The sequence below is a fragment of the Salmo salar genome, chromosome ssa16, assembly GCF_905237065.1.
Source record: "Salmo salar chromosome ssa16, Ssal_v3.1, whole genome shotgun sequence".
Taxonomy (NCBI): Eukaryota; Metazoa; Chordata; class Actinopteri; order Salmoniformes; family Salmonidae; genus Salmo; species Salmo salar.
Window position 1 is genome coordinate 63299260 of NC_059457.1, and position 10126 is coordinate 63309385.

General features: G+C 44.7%; 1 pseudogene; it reads left to right on the top strand.

Moving 5' to 3' along the window:
- Positions 1-10126, top strand: part of LOC106574363 (ras-associated and pleckstrin homology domains-containing protein 1-like) — an 83448-nt pseudogene that overhangs the window by 63401 nt on the left and 9921 nt on the right.

The window sequence follows — 10126 nt, forward strand, 5'->3', positions numbered from 1 at the left end:
GTTAACAGTATCAAAAGCCTTCCTTAGGTCCAGAAACTGCTTCAGATTCACTGCATGAACTAACTTCATTCAGAGAGATGCAGCGACGTGCTGTGAAAAATAGGTCATTGCAGTGTGTGTGTCTGAAAGAGACGGAGAATGCGAGACAATCAGACATTTTGCACTGGCATCCGTAAGACTACTTATTCTTTGGGTTGATTTAAACAAGTCTTGTTTTCGTGAACAACTGGGGTCCTTTGCACTGTGTTCCAGTCAGTGAATTGGTTCTGTGAGCCACACCAGGCACCATTTTCAGCCCATCGGACCGTTTCACCAGTGTGAGTGAGCTTGAATGAAGTGCAACTGCTCAGAATGAAACGGCTCCATTGAACAGTGATGTGCTTTTCTTCTCCCAGTACATTATGGAGAGAGTAGACCCACCATTTCAGCCCATACTGACTGACTGAGCCAGCTGTTAGATCTCAACAAAATGCACAAGATATTGGCATGCAAAGATTGTGCCCTCTTCAAATATGTTGGTGTTTTACACCACTGTAGATATAGTATGTTAAATGTATAGAACACAGAAAAATATGTGACATTTTGTGAGTCTTGCTTTGAAACTGTGTGTATTGTTGAATTTACTCTATATTACCGAATTGCAATATAAAATGCAGCAAGGCTTGAATATTGCAATGAAACTGATTGCACATCCACTTTGCTAGAGGCTAGGACTTTAGATTTGTTTTTAGGAGGGCAGCATTTGGACTCCTATGATTTAGAATGGGAGGATTTTTTTTGGGGGGGGGGTGTCTATGGAAGCGTCCCTAATGGCAAACTATTCCCTATATAGTGCACGACTTTTGACCAAAAGTAATGCACTATATAGGGAACAGGGTGCCATTTGGGACTAAACCCATGACTGTGGATGTAGGTCAAACTCAATGGATGCCCATGTCTAGGGCACAGTCGCTTCCTGGCTACAGTTTGGTTTAGAGATCTATTTGATCGGCTCTACTAACTTAGTGATTGGATGTTGTAGTCCCTGTGGAAGGGGATTACTGGGCACTTCCATGGGTGCTTGCTGTGTTTTGCTCCCTACCATGTCACACACGCTCATAAACACGTACACACAACAACAAAAACATTTTTATTACGTTTACATTTGAGTCATTTAGCAGACGCTCTTATCCAGAGCGACTTACAGTAGTGAATGCATACATTTCATTTCACACACTTTTTTTTTGTACTGGCCCCCCGTGGGAATCGAACCCACAACCCTGGCGTTGCACACACCATGCTCTACCAACTGAGCCACACCAGATTAGGTGCAGGGAAATGTTCTTTTACAGGGTCAGCCATAGAAGTACGGCGCCCCTGGAACAAATTAGGATTAAGTGCCTTGCTCTAAGGCACATTGACAGATTTTTCACCTTGTCAGCTCTGGTATTTGAACCAGCAACCTTTTTGGTTACTAGCCCACCACTCTAACCGCTAGGCTACCTGCCTCCTAGACTCACACTGCTGGGGCTATGGGAGCCCGGTTCTGTCACAAGGGGGATATTGTCTCAGTCTTCTCAGATAAAGTTAAGCCTATGGGATGCATTCAATGTATCAAACCAGCGCAGGAGACAAGGACTGCAGCAGAACAGGGGCCTGAATTGGTTAAACATTTTATACGTTAGATATATTTTATAGATGGCAGCATGAAGACAGGACTAAGTTCAATTGAATACTGTTTCAATCTCTGGAGCCATGACCTTTTTAGATCCACTTGGTAAATACGCTGTGGTTGCATCCAAAATGGCACCCTATTCTCTATATAAAGGCTCTGGTCAAAAGTAGTGCACTATATAGGGAATAGGGTGCCATTTCAGGTGCAGCCTGCATTTTAACCAGCATGTTGTGACACCATACCACACACTGTGGCATATGGTGCATATCACCGGTTCAAATCACATCCTCAATAGTTGTCCTTGGGGCACGGAAACATCCCTCTTTAAATTGATTTCATATCAACAATTATGTTATGAAGTAGCCTGGTCCCAGATCTGTTTATGCTCTTGCTGACCTCGTCCCCAGGCTCAAGTATCTGGTGCATAGAGCCTGGTAACACTATGCAACACAGTGGGGCTTGAAAGGGGTGGGAGCGAGTCTGCTTCAGCTGTATTAGATGGGACTTTGAAAAATGGCAAATCGGCAATCAAAATAAACATTGTATCACATTGACCATATTATTTGGGGGAAGCCCAATTTGATTCCGAGTTAGGGCGTATAACGTTTTTATATGTGAACTATTTATAAGATAGTTACTTTTAGATTTTCCAAACTCGTGTACTTGTTTAATTCACTTCTGCTGCTTGAGCTTTGAAGTCCACAATGTAGGGGGGAGTTTAAGGGTTATGCTACATGGGGATAGACTAATAGATCAGCCAATTTAAACCCAGCGGTTGTTTAGTCCCCTCCTGCCATCGACTTCCAGTCAAGTCCTGTTCTGAGGCGCTGTAAAACTCGACAGTTCAACCGAGAGGGAGCCAGCTGGTGGACGAGGTTAAGTTCTTGCTAACTCCATTGCCGTCATTCTCAAGCCAAACATTCGTGACGACAGAGATTTGGCATTGTGGCACAAACAGACTGGCACTCAGGCTAGTGTGAGAACTGTTCTATACAAAGAGCCTGACCATTCTGCACCTCTTCCGCCTCCTCTTTCTCCTCATCGCTCTTCGTCCTCCTCCTCAGCTGGTGATCCGGGTGCACATGTCGGACGAGAGCTCCAAGACCATGATGGTGGATGAGAGACAGACTGTCAGACAGGTTCTGGACAGCCTGCTGGACAAGTCCCACTGTGGCTACAGCCCTGACTGGTCACTGGTGGAGACCATCAACGAGCTGCAAATGGGTATGGATATACTGGCAGACAGATACTGGGAATATACTGGGGGAGAGGGGAGATACTTGAGAGAGACACTGGGGGCAAGTGGGATATTGAGGATGATACTGGTGGATATACTGGGGGGGGGGGGTATTGGGAGGGAGCAAAACATACTGGGGAAGTACTGTTAAACTGAGATCAGTGTTGTCTAGGTAATAGCTAGTATTGTATCCGTTTGTGTTTTCAAGACTGCCATAGAGTGTCTCAGTAACTGTGGATCTGTCTGATGGAGGGAGGCAGGGATGGGCGCCCAGCCTTTTATAATGCTAGACGAAGCACTCGCGTTAGGTACAGGCAGCATGGTTATTTAAGCTGCGTCACACACACCCTTTTCCTTCTATAGTGCACTACCTTTGACCAGGGATTGAATCCGGTCCGGATTGAATGATGTTTCACACACACTCCCTCTCTCTTTCTGTCCTCAGAGCGGATCTTTGAGGACCATGAGAACTTGGTGGAGAACCTAGTGAATTGGACCAGAGACAGCCATAACAAACTGATGTTCATCGAGCGCATCGAGAAATATGCCCTCTTCAAGAACCCCCAGGTAGGAACTAGGAAACCCTCCCAATGTGTTGTGTGTACACTACTCGCACAGCTTTAGTGTAGAGTACACACTCACACACGCGCACACACACACACACGTCTTATGCCTGCTAAGCGCCTGAGTGTGTGTTTAAGAAGTAGGTCACAACTCTGGCAATAAACGACTGAATAATGCATTGGACATGAGAAGGCTAGGTGAGCCAGCTCGCCTGGGGGAGTGTGATCTGCTGTTTTCAACTCGTCTCTGTTTCTCCTTTGCTTTTCTCTCCTCTTTCTCCTTCTCTCTATTCTTCCCCACTTATTTCCAGAACTACTTGTTGGGGAGGAAGGAGACGTCTGAAATGGCCGATAGGAATAAAGAGGCCCTACTAGAGGTGAGACATACATGCTCACACACACACTGTCTCTCCCACTCTACCACACACACACATCTCTCTCGCCCCCCCCCCCCTTGATTACACTAATAATGATGATGTGTCTGTGCAGGAGTGTTTCTGTGGCAGCTCGGTTTCAGTACCAGAAATAGAGGGAATCCTATGGCTGAAGGATGATGGGAAGAAGTCGTGGAAGAAACGATACTTCCTGCTGCGCGCATCAGGAATCTACTACGTGCCCAAAGGCAAAGCTAAGGTTAGCCACCCACTGAATACGCCAATCATAAGCACTTTGTGACAACTGCTGATGTAAAAAAGGGCTTTATAAAATACATTTCATTGGATTGTGTGTGTGCACGTGTGTTTCGCCCTGTGTCTGTCCCTGATTGTGTGTATTCGGTTCACATGTTGTCAGTTAATGAGAAACAGATCCACACCATCTCTCTGGTATTTCCTGTTTCTGGATATGATGACACAGGACTCCACAGGGATCGACTGAGCACGTGCCTCCTCTCCTATTGCACCATGGGTCATTGGTTACCCCCGGAGACCAATATTTCTCAACCCGTGTTGTGTGTGTGTGTGTGTATATATGCTTTAGCTTTTAACCCAGGGTCGTGTTCAGAATACATGAAACGGACGTAAACCTTGGACTTGTATTTTTCAAAATGTTTTCCCATTGCGTGGGGGGTAGTAGAGGTTAAAACCTTAATTTTTGTGCCACTCCCACACGTTTCTGTTTTCTGTTTCATGTCCTCTCTGATTATCCCATCAGTTGTCTCCTTTTTTATGTATATACAATGCCACCTTGTGGTGTGTTAATTATGCAGTGAGTGAACCAGAAATCTGGTAAGATTTGTCACGTTGAGTTGTTGCAACACACACACACACACACACAACACTAAAAGCCTGTCACTGTGTGATGGCCAAACAGTGCGTATTTCAACCTCTACTTAAGGTATTAATTTAACAAACCAGTTTGTCCTCTAGGCATGGGCCTTGGCCAGTCTGTAACCAGTATCATATAATAAATGACATGTCAATATAAACTCAGCAAAAAAAGAAACGTCCTCTCACTGTCAAGTGCGTTTATTTTCAGCAAACTTAGCATGTGTAAATATTTGTATGAACATAACAAGATTCAACAACTGAGACATAAACTGAACAAGTTCCACAGACATATGACTAACAGAAATGGAATAATGTGTCCCTGAGCAAAGGGGGGGGTCAAAATCAAAAGTAACAGTCAGTATCTGGTGTGGCCACCAGCTGCATTAAGTACTGCAGTGCATTTCCTCCTCATGGACTGCACCAGATTTGCCACTTCTTGCGGTGAGATGTTACCCCACTCTTCCACCATGGCACCTGCAAGTTCCCGGACATTTCTGGGGAGAATGGCTCTAGCCCTCACCCTCCGATTCAACAGGTCCCAGACGTCCTCAATGGGATTGAGATCCGGGCTCTTCGCTGGCCATGGCAGAACACTGACATTCCTGTCTTGCAGGAAATCACGCACAGAAGAGCAGTATGGCTGGTGGCATTGTCATGCTGGACGGTCATCTCAGGATGAGCCTGCAGGAAGGGTACCACATGAGGGATGAGGATGTCTTCCTTGTAACGCACAGCGTTGAGATTGCCTGCAATGACAAAAATCTCAGTCTGATGATGCTGTGACACACCGCCCCAGACCATGATGGACCCTCCACCTCCAAATCGATCCCGCTCCAGAGTACAGGCCTCGGTGTAACGCTCATTCCTTCGACGATAAACGCAAATCCGACCATCACCCCTGGTGAGACAAAACCGCGACTCGTCAGTGAAGAGCACTTTTTGCCCATCCTGTCTGGTCCAGCGACGGTGGGGTTTGTGCCCATAGGCGATGTTGTTGCTGGTGATGTCTGGTGAGGACCTGCCTTACAACAGGCCTACAAACCCTCAGTCCAGCCTCTCTCAGCCTATTGCAGACAGTCTGAGCACTGATGGAGGGATTGTGCGTTCCTGGTGTAACTCGGGCAGTTGTTGTTGCTGCCATCCTGTACCTGTCCCGCAGGTGTGATGTTCGGATGTACCGATCCTGTGCAGGTGTTGTTGCACGTGGTCTGCCACTGCGAGGACGATCAGCTGTCTGTCCTGTCTCCCTGTAGCGCTGTCTTCGGCGTCTCACAGTACGGACATTGCAATTTCTTGCCCTGGCCACATCTGCGGTCCTCATGCCTCCTTGCAGTATGCCTAAGGCACGTTCACACAGATGAGCAGGGACCCTGGGAGCCTTTCTTTTGGGGTTTTTCAGAGTCAGTAGAAAGGCCTCTTTAGTGTCCTACGTTTTCATAACTGTGACCTTAATTGCCTACCGTCTGTAAGCTGTTAGTGTCTTAACGACCGTTCCACAGGTGCATGTTCATTAATTGTTTATGGTTCATTGAGCAAGCATGCGGAAACGGTGTTTAAACCCTTTACAATGAAGATCTGTGAAGTTATTTGGATTTTTAAGCATTATCTTTGCAAGACAGGGTCCTGAAAAAGGGACGTTTCTTTTTTTGCTGAGTATATCTCCTCTCACTCTCCTCTCTCTCCCTCCGTATAGACTTCTCTAGTCTAAAGCCTCAGACAATTTATTTATTTAAACATTTTCGAAAATCGGTCGGCCTTTTAACTTTAACTGCTATTGAGAGTTGCAATAATAGAAGGCACAAGGAATATTTAGAAATGTAGTAGTGCATGGGCAGTTTTCCTCTTGTCATTCACTGACAGACCTTAGAGCATTGGTTCCCAAAAAAAAAAAAGGAATTCAGTCCGGCTTTAAACTCAATTGTAATAGTAGAATGCACAAGGTGGAAATTGGGTAGTGTATCATCACTTCCTCTTGTCATGTTAGTCATGATATACTTTAGAGAGCTATTTATAACTTGTCAGAAATGTCCAGATGAACTAGCCCATGTCAGCTAACAATTTTATTTAGTTTTTTTAGCCCATAGATATTGTTGTAATTTTCTTGTTACTAAATATCACATAAATACACATTAGACATGGCAAAATGTATAGAATTGCAAGAAAATGTACTTTAAAACTGCAAAATTGTCTTTGCTCCCCATGACAATGTTTGAATTGCAGGAAATAAGTTTTAACGTTGCAAAATTCTCTCCACCAACAAGAGGGGTGTGAACCGTTTGTGTCATGAACAGTGCTTGTGCCCATAGAAATAGATGCGCGGGGGGGGATGTTCCCCAATGTTGGAAGGGGGGCCCAGAGTGAAAAGGTTTGGAACCCCTGCCTTAGAAAGCTGTTTAACCTGTCAAGAAATGTCCAGTTAATAAACTATTCCATGTTCGCTAGGTAGGCAATTTAGTCTAACCAGCTATCTAAGTCTTGTAGTTTTCATGGCCAAATTACGTTCCCAGGGGCCTCGACCCCAAGGGGACCCCCATTTGATTTCGTTGAGGCACTCCGGTATCATATCAACACACAAGACATGGCAAAATGTGTCGAATTGCAAGAAATGAGCTTAAAAACTATGAAATGGTATATCTGCCCGATGGCAAAATGTGTAGAACTGCAGGAAATGACCTTTAAAACTGCAAAAGAGTGGTGGGACAGTTTAGGGTTGTGAGGTGGGGGTTTGTTGCTATGCCGATAAACAACAATATCCATCCGGACCTTTGCCACCTAGGAAATTGTGTGACCGGACTTTCTCAAATAATATTTGAGTACCCCTGCAATTTATGATCGGATTCATGTCTTCAGATATGATTGATTGATGTCTCTCCCTCCATATAGGCCTCCAGGGACCTGGTATGCTTTCTACAGCTGGACCACGTTAATGTGTACTACGGCCAGGACTACCGCAGCAAGTACAAGGCCCCCACAGACTACTGCCTGGCCCTTAAGGTAAGCCAACCCCCCCCCCCCCTTCACCTACTGGTACACTCCACTTTTGCTCCTTGTGGAGAATTGATTAGGGACTCATTTTTAGACAAGGGGTGGCACATTTTTAGAGTAGAGATGTTGCAGTGAACCTGGACAAGCCCATTACGATGGATTGGCTGTGTGAGTGGATGTGGTCTGGGTAATGACATCCTGTGAGGCCCTAACACCAATGCCCTGTCCACTTAATAGGACCATTACTGTGCCATTATGATCTGTATACTGGAAAGATCGTTTGTCAAACTCATCAGCCACTTTCAGCCTGTCTCCACGCCACTTCTTTTTAAAAGCACACAACCCCTGAAAAACACCAAAAATAAGTATTAAGGCGCCACTCTCCTATATTATTAATGTTGATCTATCTTTAGCTGTATTCAAACTAACAGGCACAAAGGCAATTATCAAGGATGGTTTTGGAATCAATGTCTTTACTGGAACGATCATGGCCGCTCTGACACCTAGACAGAAAATTTGCCGCACTCAGTAAAACTGGAATAGTACTAGAAAGGAAAATGACTTTGAGAAGACGTCTAAAATATGTGTGTTCCAGACGTTGAAGTTGGGTTCCGTTTAGGTGCTGAATGAATGTTGAAAATGTGTATTTTCCGGACGTTGAAAATATGTATTTTCTGGATGTTGAAATCGGTTCTAAATGAAAGTTGAAAAGACGGAATTTATAGCTGTCTATGTTTGGGCTCAAATCAAGGCTGGTCTAGACCGGACAAAATCTGAACATGGACATCTATGATTTGTTCCAAACCAAAAACCAACGTACGTGGAAATCCAGACTGGTCTAGACTGCACAAAAAAAGGCGTCTGGACAGGACCAAAAAAACACATCCAAAAGGTGTCAGTGTTGGTCCGTGCTTATTGAGGTATAGACCACAGTGTCGCCTGAAATTTAATTTTAGGAATGCCCATATATATGGTGGGCCTACTGTTTGTAAAACACCCAAAAAACACGTCCGGTCCGGACAGAGTGTCGGTCCATGCTTACTGGGATGTAGCCTACTATGTGGCCCGCAATGGAATTTTAGGTATGCCCATTCATGTGGTAGGCCCACCGGTTGTAAAAAAAAAAAAAAAAAAAAAAACTGTCCGTTGCATTGGCTTTATTAGTCCTGATTCCTGTGAGTAATCCATTTGGCTATTTAAACTCTGAATATCAGCTACCCAACTTTTTCCGGAGGAGTTATCCTGAACCTATTTGCAATGTGTTTACACAGCGGGAAATGCAGAAGTATTTCCTTTTTCGCTATGATCAGCTTGTAAAAAAGGTATGGATACAAACTTGAAACCACTGATCATGACAATTTTAGCCCATGGGATCAAACTTCTGGACAGCAGAAGGACCTGATTGGCCATTCCATATTGTCCATTCCTCCTCCAAAGAACAAAGTGAAACTACATTTGTTGTGTTGTCATGGTAACACGCATGTCTCTGTGTGTTCAGCACCCCCAGATCCAGAAGAAGTCCCAGTACATCAAGTATCTGTGCTGTGATGATGTCAGGACCCTCCACCAATGGTTCAACGGCATTCGTATCGCCAAGGTAAACCTTAACCTCCTCGTCACTCTTAAACATGACTATTAAAGAGGCTATATACTTTTGCTCTTAAGCCAAAAGGGGTCCCCTAAACTTAAAGCTTCTTGTTTTTTTAGTTAATTTCCCCCGAAAACTAAAGATGGTTTTTTACAAGATTGGTCAAAATTAAATCATATATTTACATGAAGCATGCAACCAAAATACAACATTCGATGTAAACAATTAGCAACTGTGACCTCTCTCTTTCCCCCACGGTGGCGGTGGTGTAGTACGGGAAACAGCTGTATGTGAACTACCAGGAGGCCATGAAGCGCACGGAGGCGGCCTACGACTGGTCCTCCCTCTCCACCTCCAGCATCCGCTCTGGCTCCAGCTCCGGGTCAGCCATTCTGCCCGGTGAGTCAGCATTCCAGGGCTTACAACTGGTCTGGGATCAGCTGCTCAAGTCCACGGTGTTCCACTGAGGCCTAATGGTAGTGGCTGGGGGACTGTGATAGACAAGCACAGATCCGGCATCAGCTTGGTTATCATAATCTCAAATTGAGGTCATTTCGAATTCAGTTGATTCAGAAGAGATTGATATGCTATTAATCAATTGATATCCTGTTATTTTCAAAGACTACTTTTCGATTCAATTTCTGAATTGGAGTTCAGATGGAATTGATCACAACCCCTGTCTAGCAGTGGGTAAATTGATTCTAGTTCTGATCTTGAATCAGTTGTTGTGACTTTGAGACTGGAGCTTTATTGTGAACCCTATCTATAGACACATGGATTCACCTTTTTTTTACACACTCACTCCCATTACTCAAATCTGCAAAATAGGGA